The following is a 14681-nucleotide window of genomic DNA, read 5'->3' on the forward strand; positions in this document are numbered from 1 at the left end:
ATAGACCCAGACATTATGATCAAATTTAATATCCTCAAATGATATCTATGATATCATCAGGTGCAACTCAGCTCAATTCTGAAGTGTACATAACACTTGGTAACATGCATGCTTTTTTTTTTTTTTTTTTTTTCCTGGACAAAAGAATATATGTGTAAAGGAAAGAACTATCTAGCCCTTGCCTCTGCCACCCAAATTTGCTAGACTACACCCCTCCCAAAACACAAGCAGCTTCCCTAATCTAATCTTAGCTCTGAATCATTACTGAAATGAGACCTACAGCTCTCCCTTAAACCATACTGCAACTAAAAGCTGTTTTTCAGTTAGAAACAAATAAATCTATTGAAGATTATTTTTTAATCTTACCATCTTTGACAACAACCTTTTATGCTAGCTTAGACCTGTTTTAAAGGCTACATCTATTAGGTCTCTTCTTAGTTGCACCAAACTAAACATTGGGTTTGATGCACACATATTAACACATTAAAAAGTAGAATCACCTTTAATAGAACGCAAATCCCCTCCTTATGATGAAAAAATTTACACATACTTTGAAATTAAATCATATTAAAAGTGAGTTTTAGAGAAGACCAGTAACAGTAAGAATAGCAATTGCTGAAAGGACACTTTGTTACTATTAGGCCAACAAAATATTCTGTATCAAAGTCTTCACTGATTTTAAACATACTGTGATACCATGCACTGCTGCATTGTATAGCAGTATTTTGAAGCTTATTTGTATTAATAGATTCATTCTTTACTAAGAAAACCTTTTTCTCTTCAGTGCCTTCAGCACCTTATCCCGCCTTTTTATAATCTTCCCTCAGAAAACAAAGAAAGAAGTGAACTCTCTGATCTATAATGAGAAGCATTATAAGAAACTATCGGGAGATTTATGTTAAGGAAGGAAACTGGTTAAAGACTTTCAAACTTAATTACACTAGTTCCCCAACTTTTCTGTTCACCTTGCAATCTGTTTATAATCCTACTTCCATTTGCAAACCTTACTACAGGGAGTGAATTTTTGTAAATTAAAGCCACATTCAGGCAAAGTTTACAGCTTAAGTAAAACACACAGTAATCCAAGAAGACTTAAAATTTTAACTACAGAACGTATAGTGTGGAGCAATGAAAGCAATCTTCAGCATCATTGCTGTTTCTCTCATGCAGCTTTCAAATGCATGGTAGCAGAGCAGTACTGTTCTCACAACTTGAATACTAGTTGAAGAAGAAAAACAGCTACTCAGAGATAGCTAGCTGAAAACCAGAAAGAACAACTGAAATTGTTAAATAGGCAGCTGAGAAGCAAACTTGCTCTGCTGCTGGATTTTTTTTTCCAGTTTAACAACAACAAAACATGTCATAGATTTAGTGCTCCTCAAAGTCTAGGGCCAACACATCTATCCATTTTGCTGTTCAAAATGTGCTCTTAGAAAGCCACGTCTCCATTGCTGCAGTTCCTTCTCTCTAGCAGGACACATCATTCACTGCTCAGCATGACAGATGGCCTTAGTCCCTTCCCTGATCTTTAAGTAAGCAAGAATTGGAACTCCTTACTTTCCCAGCTCTCCCCAATATGTGATTGTTATGAGGTGGCAATCTGTTCCTGAGTATGCTATGGCTAACTTTCTGTGCTATGTTATGTAGCTAATTAACACACCAAAACAGAAAAAGCATGGTAGAGGAAAGGTAGTAAAAACATGGACAGAAGAAAGATCCACATCACAAGCAAGAAGAAACTGAAATGAAACTTAATAATACTTGTTTACTGAGCACAACTTGTTTAATAGAAACAAACTCCATCATACTGTTCTGTTGCTTAAACTCTCATGTTTCTCTGAGGTTCTTTCAAACAATGATTTGACTTAAAAATGTTATAGTTAGAAAGATAAAAAGTTATCTCTTTGCAAAGACAAAACGTTACAGCTCCTTGCAGCAGCTTAGACATAAATAAAACATTTTTGTAACAAGAACTTTCCAACCATAAGTCTACATTGTATTTACTGGATTGCAACAAGAAAATAAAAATCAGAGTATTTAATTATTTGTGTAATAGTTTGAACAATACTGCATACCATTAGCAATGGTAGTTTAAAATACTGCTCTTCTCAACTTCACAAGTACTGAACTACACTAACAAAGAGTTGTTAAGGAGTAATAAACAGAGTGTATGCCAGACAGAGAACCACTTTATTAAATTTCAGATCTCATGCAATGGCACAAGGAAAGTATTAAAGCATGTTAGAGTCTTGCCAACAAATTCAGATGAAACATAAAGGGATAACACAGAACATAAAGTTGGAAGTCATTAAGTTAATCCACAATGCAGAGCTCTGTATACCAAAAACAAACCTTAAACATAAATGCAAGATGTAATAACTATACAAACAAATAGATAAATAAAATGGAAATAACCAGAAAAGCATGTTAAAACACCTTGGATCTTTTATAATCTTTGACTATGTCATACTGTTCAAATTACTCCAACACAGGACCAAGTCCATGAAACAAAGTAATCTGAAACCTAGCTCTCTGAATACACTATCTTTGTGATGTGAAGATAAAGAAATCTAAACATCCTGAAATCTAAAACCATAACTTAACAAAAAGATAATCTACACATGGCATATAAAGTGAATTAAAATTGTTTTTTAAAGTTTCTGGATAGACCGAATAATATGATGATGCCTCACTAGAAACAAATACATTCTCAGAAACCAACTGCCCTGTACTTGTTCCTGGTCCTTTATACACCACTGTCTCATTTGAAACAGCTGTAAGTGAGCATATTGCCTTTTTAGTGCACAGGAGATGAAAAAAAAGCAATGATGATACTTTGGGGTTTAGAACTAATGCTCACCATTTATACTTAAAATTTATATTACATTTGACTAGTCAGGTTGGGAAACAAACATAAAATACATATATTACTCACACCTCCTGGTCTCAAAAATTGTTTAAAAAAAACCTAGAATGCAAAACTAGAATTATATGGAAATTACTAACATCACTAATAGTGTAGTTTCTGAAGTGATAAAAATATTTTTTAAACAGTGACCTTCTTCACTACAAAACATCACAATTCCTGACATTTCAGTTGTACTCTTACTGAGAAAGTCCCCTTATGCAGATTTTTGCTCCTATGATTTGAGCCAAGTGACCTCCAATATAATTTATCTAAGTTAAATGCCAGACATAAATTATGTTTTTCCCTATTACAACCACATAGTTTTAGTTCCAACCAGTTCCACCCATCTGCACTAACTTGTTAGGGATCCCTTCCAAAAGCCACATGGTGGGGAGAAGCTATACAAGCCTTTCAACCAAAAATTTAAAAAGGATATCTTAAAGGGTAATAAATATCATAAAGGTATCTTTAGAAACCTGTATTTTCAAAGACTTCAGAATGAGATGTATATAAAGTCAATGATATCCTTGAAACTGATTGTTCCTGTTCAGTGCATTTCTTAATAATGGTTGCTTATACAACAGCTTAGCTCTCCATAGTATTCCTTCAATAAAAATTCTGACATGCCCCTGTGTTAGTAGCTTCCATTTTACAGTAGATACATGATCCTAAAAAAGAAAAAAAAAGGTTTCCAGCACTATGCTTCCCAAAAAAGTTTCTCCTGATACTTTGTGTTGCAACCCCTATTTAAAATCAACTGCTATAAACTAAAAAAATTAAATTATATATACTCCTTAAAATCCCTGTTTTAATGCTGACTCCTTTCCTATATGCTTTTGAATTTGAAAGACGGAATGACAGAACATAGAAACTCAAAGGAGAATACAGAAAAATAAGGAGGGAAGGAGATTTTGAAATGGGCAGTAGAGTGAGGAAAACAGCCCTTCAATCTTTAAATGCCAGAAGTTAATCAAAGATTTCTGAAGACACAAATATGTGGTTGAACCCTCCTGTAAGTGCTCTTCTAGCATGCCTATCTTTCTGCAAATTGAAAAAATTCCAGATCCCCAAAACAGAAACTAATTTAAAAGAATATATGTTACCATATCAATCTCTGTACCTACTTCCAGCAAAATACTGTGCCAAGTAATTCTCCCATCTTTCTTCCAACAGTCACAAAAACGAGCCAATATAGCTTTAAGAGACTAATGCTTCTGTAGCAACATGTGTTAGCTTAGGCAGGACCAGCATGAAGAACTTCGTTCTGCTAGCTCAGCCTTGACTGTAAGCAGGAAAGACAGATTTTAATGTTTTGTATGGAACTTTCCCATTGCTTACAATTAAAAGGTATGCAAATACAAGACTTCATTTCAGATCTGTAGGAAATTATATTAGGCAGAATCTTTTGATTCACAAAGTGTTAACAAGCTACAGCTAATTAGATGAACTAATGGTGCTCTTGCAACACTAATAGAAACTCTAGGTTACCTGGCACTCCTGATGCATTAGAGCCAAATACACGTTCCAAGGTATACTTAAATGGCCACTAGCATGGTACAGATGGACTAGGCAGTTTATATAGTGTTTGAAACAACGAAACTTAATCCATAAAGAGGTAAACTATCCGCTTAATCACCCACTAATCAAACCACATTCATGGTTTCTTATTGATTTCCAAGGTACAACATCAACATACGACCAGACCAGGACATTTAAGCTCTGCTACTACAAAGTCTCATTTTCACTCCACTACTTCCTCATAAAAGCAGTATATGTGAAGAAGAACCAAGCCCAAATGCTTCTGGTTTCTCACAAGGCTGTCTGAGGTCACAAGACAGCCTTGGTAAATCACCTGATAGCAGCAGAAATGGTCTACACAACAGGAATCAAAGAAATAGATGTAGGGTAACGATCTCACAGAAGAACACTTTCTCTATTACAACCACCATAATAAGGATGAGAATAGATGGAACACATATGGAAATGAAATATAATCTCCAGATAACATGCACGTTTATATTTGCTATTAAATTTTGTCACCTAGTACACCTCAGAATTTACAGAATGTTTTACCTGTCTTCCAATTAGACTAAGTATCTCACTGAAATCTCTTACCATAACACACAAATAATATCCCAACTCTTTGCCCATGACCTCTATGCCATTAAAACGTATTGGGGTTTTCACAATTTTGTTAATAAAATGATTTTTATCACTCTCTTCACATTCTATGAGCAACAACTCATTACTGTTTATTAACAAAAGAAGAAGCTATACACAAGATTATGGAGAGCCATTATCTTGAAATGTGTGATAATTATAGTCTTTATAATATCTATATTTTATCTAAGAGGTGATATACATTTTAACAATGATGCTGGAATGAAGATCACGTAACAGAAATCTCTCTTAAAATACTATTTTCTGCTGATGGTTACAGTTGAAACAGAACATTACAATTTCACAGAAATATTAAGACGGTCAATGACTTGAACTGAATTTTGCTTGTTAATGCATTATTACAGAAGAGAGCACAGGAATAAGGAAAAAGAACAAAAAAAGAGAAGCATGGAACATATCTAGAAACCTGATATATGTAAAATGTTACAAGATTATTCCCCTAACTCCTCAAACCCATTTTCTGACATAGCTAAGTAAAAAATTATATAAAAAAAAGCTCTCCAGGCTGTTCCTACATTCTAATTGTTCCAAATATTCCCAACTTTAAAGTATTATAGAATTCTACTGAATTATGGTTTTGCCATTGTATTTTTCAACACTAGACAAAAATTATACAGATGGAAAATAAATAATAAATAAATAAATTAAAATCCTTGGTGACACTCCTGGCTTTTACAGTAAAAAGAGTAACGGAGAGAAAGAAATAATGTGATACTTAAAATTTCTAGTTTTTAAAAATCTAGATAAGAGTTTTTATTATTATACTGCAGGTTGAGCAAGAAATCTAATGTATCATTTCTTTCATAAATAACTTTCAAAAGAAAATAATTTCCTGTCAGGCCTAGTTTTGAACTTGGAGCACAAAGAAGGAAATAACTGCATGGAACTATTAGTAATTCAAGAAAGACAATTCTGCTTTTAAAGAGCTTAGTTAGGGTATGAGTTGATTCTTGGAGAAGAAAACAGTATTATGACTAAGCAAACTGAAAAGGATTTACATTGGAAGCACAGGCAGATGCTAATGGAAATTCTGACAGCAAGCAGTATGTTTGTTTCTTCTACCCACAGTACTTTCTGAATATAACCTGCCATAATTTGGAAATACACAAAACAATTTGTACAAGTGGGTGTTTTTTTCTGTTAATATTTTATCTGTGCTAATACACCTTTTGCAATTTTATTTACAGAAAGCAATGAGACCTCTCCCCACAAAAGAGACTGACATGAAAGTTCTCATCCATCTGTAGCCTACTTCAATTTAGCAAAGCAATATGCTGTTTTTTCTGACACAACTGCGTCAGCAAGTTAAAAAAAGAAAAAAGATGACACACAACATGTCCTCATTACTACTGAAACTGTGCTGGCAGAGTTCAACCACACCACAGGACATACTGGTCCAAAATCTGTTTGAGAAGGCTGACTTATTTGCAACAAGTTACCAAATGAGATTTCCATCACGAACTCTCCCATTTGACTGTTTAAGAGGCTGCTAATAAAAAAATCTGCAATGGATATTAAAACTATAAATAGCTTTTAATGTAATAAGTAGTAAACCAGCAGACATTAAAGGAGAGAAAGAGCAAAGGAAATCTATACGCATATCCTGAAGAATTCACTCTTAACACAGTAACAGTCTGTTTGAAACAGAATATTTCAAGAAGTACAGCATTTAAACAAACAAAATCCCTCTGCACTTCAGTCAGGTTTTTATATTCTCCACCTTGCTCCTGGGCACTTAGCAGGGAAAGAACGAAGAGAATAGATGAGTCAATCATCTTGCTTCCAGGTTTTTTTGGACTGGAACAGAGTTTTCTGACTGCTGAAGAGGCAAACTGCAAGGGAAGTTATCACTAAAAACACTGCATTCCAGATAAAGATACATTCAGCATATAGGATTTTAAGCAAAATGTCATTCCCAAGATTCATAGCCTTATTTTTTCCAAGTGATGGCAACAGCAACTCTTATAGCATTTAAATATATTAAATGGGTTTAATAGATTATAACATGATCAAAATTATATTTGTCATTTCTTGTCCCACTCCTCCAGCTTTACTTGCAAAAACAACTGCCTTGTTTTTTGACCGAGGTTTTCCTAAGGAAAATAATTTCAGGAGGCAACATTTGGCATGGAGAATTGCAGCTGAAATAATTAAAGTGTCACAAAGTTATAACTGAAAAGAGAGTCTTATAATGAAAAATGCCTGAATAACTTCAATATAGATGGTAGCAATCACTGTTGCTTTTTTTTTTAAATTGAATATCAGAAAAACAAGTTTATTTTACGTGCCAGGTGAAACAGGAAGAAGCTCCATTTTGCAGGATACATGAAAAAACAGCCACACTTTGTTTCAAGCACCAACACTGACCCTCAGATCTCTTCTAAAGGAAAACTCTTGGAGCTAATAGGTATTACAGTGCTTCAGAGAATGAGGCTGCCCTCCTGGCCTAGGTCTGCCAGTCCAACCTGGCAACAACAGTTAATTTCTACCTTCCTCAACAAAGACCAAAGACATCTTCACCATACTCCAGACCATGTTTTCTTCATTTCTTACCATGTAAGGAAAATTAAAATCCACTGAGTATATCTATCCAAAATTCAGAAGGGCTAAGGTAGCAGGAATAATATTATCATAGCAACTTGACTTAGGCTCTCACCATATCTAGAGGATACATGCACAAACTGTTACGATTCAAAGGGATTCAAATGATACTTATAAAAAAGCAAACAAACAATAACCCAAACTCTCCTTGCTGGTAAGAAAAGAGTATTTTGCCGAATCTGGAAATTAAAATTAATTTTAGAATTATTTCATCTACCTTAAAATAAAGACAGGGTTTATTCCTCAGCAACAGCATTACATGGTATTCTGTGCTTATTAATTATGCTTTAATTCAATACATGTACCTTATTCAAACAAATACCCCCCCCCAACTTTCTGTACCTAACATGAATACTCACAATAAAATCTTAAAACTTAAAATTGAAAACTATTCCTGGATGTGTACAGGGCCATGTGGCTAATATTCAGCTGAACTCATATAGTGATGTAAAAATTACAGGCAAGAAGAAAGATCTTTTGCCTCAGCATACTGAGGTCTTAATGAAAAGCTGTACTAGATAACAGTAAGCTGATTTTCAAGTAACAAACAAAAGAAAAGCCATAGTAGACCAAAACAGCTTGTACAGACCTCTATTCACATGTCTAAAATGTAATCTTTACATATTTCAACAGAAACATACTGTATTATCAGGAAAAGTAAAACAAAAAAAAAATTTGCATTGATAGTGAACAAAATAATATAAACTTTCAAGATCATATTTGTACATTTTAGAGTTGGGTCATAAACTGCACATATGACTTCTTCCCAGTTTTAACCTAGATAAATAATCCCCCATAAAATAAAACATTTTTTATTTAACACTTTATCAATGTGTAAGTTTCACAGGATACACAGTAGCTTGTTTCCATTTCTGGCAGCAAGTACAGGATAATTCTACAGAAAAAAACCATGAATTAAATAAATATTTTTTTAATAAAAGAATTATTTTCTTGTCAATCTTTGTCCAAAAGCTTTAATTTTGCCTGTCCAGACAGCAAAATCTTCAGGCAAGAGCTGCATCTTGTTCTGTATTGTACTGTTTAGCATCTTTAGTTTCACTAAACCAAGACATCAGATTTTTTTATTTATTTAATTATTGTATGTCCATGCTTGTTAGTGTCATGGCAATATTTAAATGAAGCATTTAGTACACAGGCTTTCAGATCAAAGGTCCTTCACCAAACATCACTTTCAGAGACACATCTGGCATACCCATTTATTCTGAACTTTAAACCCAATACAGTGTTTAGGGAAAGCAAAGGAGAAGGAAACTAAAAGGCTATGCTATAGCAAATCTTTGAGCTATTTCATGAGCAAGGAAAGTAATTCCAGCTGCAAAAAGTTTGGACCAACTGCAAAAGGAGGTGTAAATGCTAAGGAAGCTTCACTAGTAAAGACAGAAGAGAAATGGAATTTAAAAGAATAATCTCAGCAATTTAAAAACCCTCTCATAACAACATTTTATACCTTCAGAAGAACCTGTCCATAAAATCCAGTAAGCTTTGAATATATCTTTCTCCAACGAAAGGTCAAAGATGCTGTCCCACATTAAGTTCTTAGGAATCAAGAAAAGTTTTCCGAAATAACGTATTTGACAAGTTAACAAACCTATTTTTAACTACGCATATTTTAAAATTTTTTTTTTACTTATGCAAATTTTGAGAATATGCTCAGAAAGTTTTTTAACTTTTCCCCCTTCCTAAACTTTAGTGATCTTGGAATTGCTTTAGCCTTAAGGAATTCTGGGTTGCTCCAAAAATTATATTTATCATTCAAGTTTTAAAAACCTTGGATGTACTGGATGAAATGGGATTTAAAGACTTGTGATGATCATATCAACACTTCAAGGAAGGAAGTGTTAAAGCAGAGAACTACATTTGCATTCGTTTTCTTCAGTGCAACTTTTTGGCAGCAGCATTTCATACATAATACTTAAACAGTTTTGACATATGACTACAATTAACAAATAATTATAAACCCAATTGCTATCCAACTGAGAGGAGAGATTATAGATTTTCCAAAGACCTGTTAAACAAACAAGTATATTAATATTGGTTTTTATATATATAACATTTAGTCTGTTTTATCTGTCCTAAGTGCAAACCAATTAACATTGAGAAAAATCTTGAAACTGGTTAATTGCTTGTATGTCATTGTGATTTTCTTGGTCTGTGCCCTATCATGGAAAACCGTACATGGAATTTTTATTAAATTCAGCAAGTCCGTCAACAGGCAAATGCAATTCTACCAATAATAATGTTTAAAAATATTTATAAAACTCAAATAGTTTTAAGATTAAACAGGTTGCATAGATCCCCCAAGGGGATTCTAACTTTAGCAACAAGACAACCCTCACAGGAAAAAGCAAGAAGATTAAAACATGAAGACAAAGTATTTCAGTGTAATAAGCTTAAAATACAGCAGTATAAAAAGAATGGCTTTGAGAAAAATGTCAACTTAAATCTTTACTTAATAAATACCAATTTTACTTCAAGATTTCAGTAATACCATTTAAAATAATTTAGAAGATTTAATGACTCTTGAAATGGAGGATGGAAGCAATTAAATATGAAGAATTTACAGGTCTTATGTAATTTTCTAAGGGCCCACCTCAACAAAATATACATAATCTTGTGGACATACTAAGCCCTCTATTATCACCACATAGGACTGGATTTAAAAACAAGCTGAACGTCCAAACTAATGATTAGAGGTTCAACCTTCCATGGAAAGGAAAGAAACGGCAGTATCTGCATAACTAGGAGATGGTTATTTGGATAAGAATTCATGCAGCCCATTTTGTGCGCTTTCTTTCCCTGTTCTCGGGGAGAAGTGCTGACACTTGCTATACATACTGTATCTCTACTCTGGCAACACTTACAGGGAAGCAAAACCACAAACGTTAATCTGGAAAGACATTAAGAAATTGCATAAGGCTTTAAACGTTCATGGCAAAAAGAAAAAAAACCTCCCTCAGATTCCCCATTGGAGGCAGCTCTAGGCTCTACAGGCTCCCCTGTCACAGAGGAAAGTTGAACTAAACAGATCATTAGGCATACAATCAGATCAAAAAATCAACAAAAATCACAAGGACTGACTTATTGTGCTTGGTCATTAAAATATTAATGCAGTCTTTGCTCCCACTGTCTCCAAGTATGTTCAAATAAACATGGGTGATCACAACTAGCAACAGCAGCACTGAGATATGATTATTAATCATGAAAAGAGGGGTTGGACATAAAGGAATCATGTATAAATATATAAAACATGCTTAAGTGGTAGAAACAATTTATACTCAGTTAAGGTTCAGATTCCATTGAGTTATATCTATTTGATCACTCCATGATGGACAGTTTCCTGCCTTTTTGGTGCTCTTCATGATACCTAAAAGCTAATGGAATATACATTCAGATTATATATTTTAAAAGTCATACAAGATCAAAGCTAGAAGAAGAATTTATTTCATGCTAAAATAGCTAAAGCAAAATTAAAAGCTGACAAATGTTCTCAGATGCCAGGAAGACTGGGTGGAGAAAAGGATGCAAACTGATTTTTGAAAACAGAAACACATGGATATTTTTTTCTCATTCAGTTCTTGAATACTATAGTAAAGAGCAGAAAGCCATCCCACCCTGGAGCCTTAATGAAGACCTCTATGATTGTTCTTGCTTTCCTTTTCCTACTCTTGACCACTCTCCAGAGAGTATCATTTGAGGTCATTTACAAAGGCTACTTTCGGTTCCACTTTCAAACATTTTATGTGTGCAAGTTAAAGCAGGATCAAAGCTTCAGAAATGATCACCCTGTTAAATGATATTGTAAAGGCCCAAGATTACATGCTTCTTTACATATACAAATCATCAAGAGTTGTTCTTAAAGAAAGTGGAACAATTATCTTTTTTTTTCTGCCAGATAAAAAGTGGGATATTAGTCTTTTCCTAGTTAAAAAAACCCAACCAACCAAACACACCCACCCCCCCCAAACAATAGTTCTTCGTATCCCAGAAAGAACTGTCTCTTTACCATATTTTTATATCCTGACAAATGTCAGTATAAAGTTGACATTCATTACCTTGGCATTTATTTTGAAAAGCAGTTGTTTCTCAATTTTCTATTTGATATTTGCCTATAGCTTCCACAAAAGGAAAAGGTCTTCAGTTTCTAGTCGCTGAGCTTTCTCAGAGTGAGATTTTCTCCATCTGTTGTCATCTTCTCGTAACACATTATTTTCTTCTTTGAAAAGTATTAACAGCTTATTTTAAATTAAGTGAACAAGGATTAATGGATGGATCTGTACACTCTACAGATATGAAAAACCGAAAACAGGAATTCAACGGAAAATTTCAAATTTCCTGTCTATGTAAGAAAACCTCTACAGAGATTATATACTTTTACCCATGCCTCTACTTCAGTCTTATCCTAACAAGTTGCAAAATATTAGGGAAACATTCAGCTGTTGTTCTCTATTTACTACATGATTAAGTCACCTATGCTCAAGTAGCTGTATACCTTACACATGCATCTATAAAAAAACAGAAGGGAACATGCATGTTCATGGCACTTGACTTTTAATGAGATAGGCTGCACTTGAGTCAAAACTAATTTCCATTGTTAAAAAGACACTTCACAAGATGGCTTGATTTCATTACAAACTGCAACTCTTCTATCCCTAGACATTCTGTCTACAGTCCTTCAAATTAAGTTAATGATGTTATGGGTTGACAGTTTCTTTTTTTTTGTAATACAAGGAGCATTTCTTCTTTCTCTCTTCCACTCCCCATTTAGTTCAAAGTTGAACTGTTTCTGCTGAAACTTACCAAAACAAGCCAATTCACCTGCAAGCACAGGCCAAGCTACCTGAAAGGTGAAAGTTTCAGAACATTATGTGTAAGTGATTTACCTGAACTTCATAGTAATACTACTGGTACATTTGTAGAAATGTCTTTAAATGTGTACATAATGGTTTAATGGTAACACTTGCACAAGACATTTCTACAAGTAAAACGATCACTAAACCATCATGAACAATTCAAAGGATGGATGGAAATAAATAACCAAAATTAGGAACATAATCAAAACTTCTCTATAATTTCTCAGTGGTTTTTTAATATTGATTACTTTTCTGTGAAGCTCCAAGAAAGTAAGGACCCATAACAATTCCTGCTACACTCTTGGGAAAACAAGTATCACAAGACAAAACAGTGGGAGAGCCAGAAGGACTAAGTATATACAGTTCCTAGACCAACTCTCTGTCAGTTGTATCATATTGTGGTTTAATATTGCAGCTGAAGAAAGGAGACTGTGCAAGACAGCAAGAGAAGGGTTTCTCCAGAATGTCAGTACATGTCGTTTTCCTACATGTAAAAGATATTTGCAAATGTCACTACACAAATGCGTTCTAACTCAGGGTAACAGTTCAGTAGCCTCATCTGCAAATGGTGACTCCCATAAGCTTTACCATATAGAGTAACAGATTGTCCAAACGCTGTAAATATTAATCACGTGTTTTCCACTCATCTGCCCTCCTGAGCGCAGGAAGATATTTGCATCCATCCAATGCTACAGAATTATAACAATCTGCATTCCCCACTTCACTGTACCTATCCCATACATTAGACTAGAAAAAAAAGAGCATTCAGGTTTAAGAGTCATTTTGGGGCAGGGGGGAAGTAATCCAGTAAGAGCCTGCATTAAGAGCGCTGACAGGAAAGGGGGAGGGAGGAAAGGTACGGACTTTCGTAGGACTGCAAGAGAAACTAAGAGAATCCCAGCTTTTGTGATCCCGCAGAAGCTATTTATAAATAAACTGCGAGCGAGCAGACAAGATGCTAACGAGGACTAACAGATCCCTTCTCTGCAGTCGTGCGTTAGTGGTTTTGTTTTTTAATCCATTCGATTGCGACAGAAGCCACTTCAGGGAACTGAGCAGATGGGCAGAGCGGCAGACAAGCAAACGAAAGGGTATTACCTTGCGAGAAGCGGAGCCCTGGCTTCAGATGCTCCTGCTGCTGTTTCAGGTGCAGGGGAGGACACAGGACCACTGCAGCTGCCCCGTGCTATTCCCGGCCGCCGCCGCTGCCGCCTCCGCCCCCTCCCCTGGGTGACCGCCGCCGGCGCCGCCGCCTCTCGCCTCATTCCCAGCGCCGGAGCCCCCCGCCGTGCGCGCGCCTCGCCAGTCCCTCCCGGCGGGGGAGGCGACGCGAAAGGACTGACAGGGCAAGTGACCAATCCTCGGGCTGCGCAGCTGCCCCGCGCCGGCGGAGCCGGCCCCCCGGCCTCGAAGGCGGGGGGCAGGGGGAGGCGGCGGGCGGCAGGGGGGGGCGGCGGAGCCCCCACCACCCGCGGCCCCGCCGCCGGCCGGCTGAGGTTACGTGCGGGCGGGGTGGTCCTCCTGCGCCCGCACCTCTCCGGCCGGGTGCCGGTGGGCTGGAGGTACCTTCTGGCTCTCTGGAAGGGCTGCCGCTGCGCCACTTACTCTTGCCGCGGGCTGTGTCGGAAAACAGATGCTCCAGCAAAGTGTGGCTTTCCGGGGAGCTAGCACATCGAGGCTTCAGCCTGCTTATTTTTGTCATAAACTGTCTTTGCGTAATCCATCAGATCTGTCCTCCTCCTGGAAGAGCATCACTGCCAATCACGTAGCTACCGCTTTACTGCCGTGATTCCAATATGGCCCTTAAGCAAACCGGACGTAACTCCCCACTGCAACATCAGAGGAGAAGGAATCCTACCCTCTATTCCTAACGCTGCTTGAAGAGGTAAATCACAATACGAGCTGGCTTCCCAAACTACCTCATAAAATACCTAGCTATTTCAAGGGACAGACTTTTAGATGGAGCAAGAAAAGGGCCTAGTTTATTGGCGTGAAGGTTGTTTTTCTACAAGTAATCTTCCTGCTACTCTTCACTGGAAGTACTCCATTCTGGAAGGCACCATAAAGGAAGCAAAAGGCGTTTGGAACAACTTGCTTAGGCAAAAATAGTAGAGACAATT

General features: G+C 36.3%; 1 protein-coding gene across 4 annotated transcripts in view; it reads right to left on the reverse strand.

Annotated features, from left to right (window-relative positions):
* FMN1 (formin 1) overlaps positions 1–14226 on the reverse strand; it is a 209578-nt gene extending 195352 nt beyond the window's left edge. For 3 of the 4 annotated variants that reach the window (XM_069784109.1, XM_069784110.1, XM_069784107.1), the window contains exon 1: positions 13660–14226. The gene's annotated coding sequence lies outside the window, so the exon portion shown is untranslated. The remainder of the gene's footprint in view (positions 1–13659) is intronic. The other variant, XM_069784111.1, reaches the window with a different exon arrangement.
* Positions 14227–14681: the final 455 nt, after the last annotated feature.

Source organism: Haliaeetus albicilla, chromosome 5, assembly GCF_947461875.1.
Source record: "Haliaeetus albicilla chromosome 5, bHalAlb1.1, whole genome shotgun sequence".
Classification (NCBI taxonomy): Eukaryota; Metazoa; Chordata; class Aves; order Accipitriformes; family Accipitridae; genus Haliaeetus; species Haliaeetus albicilla.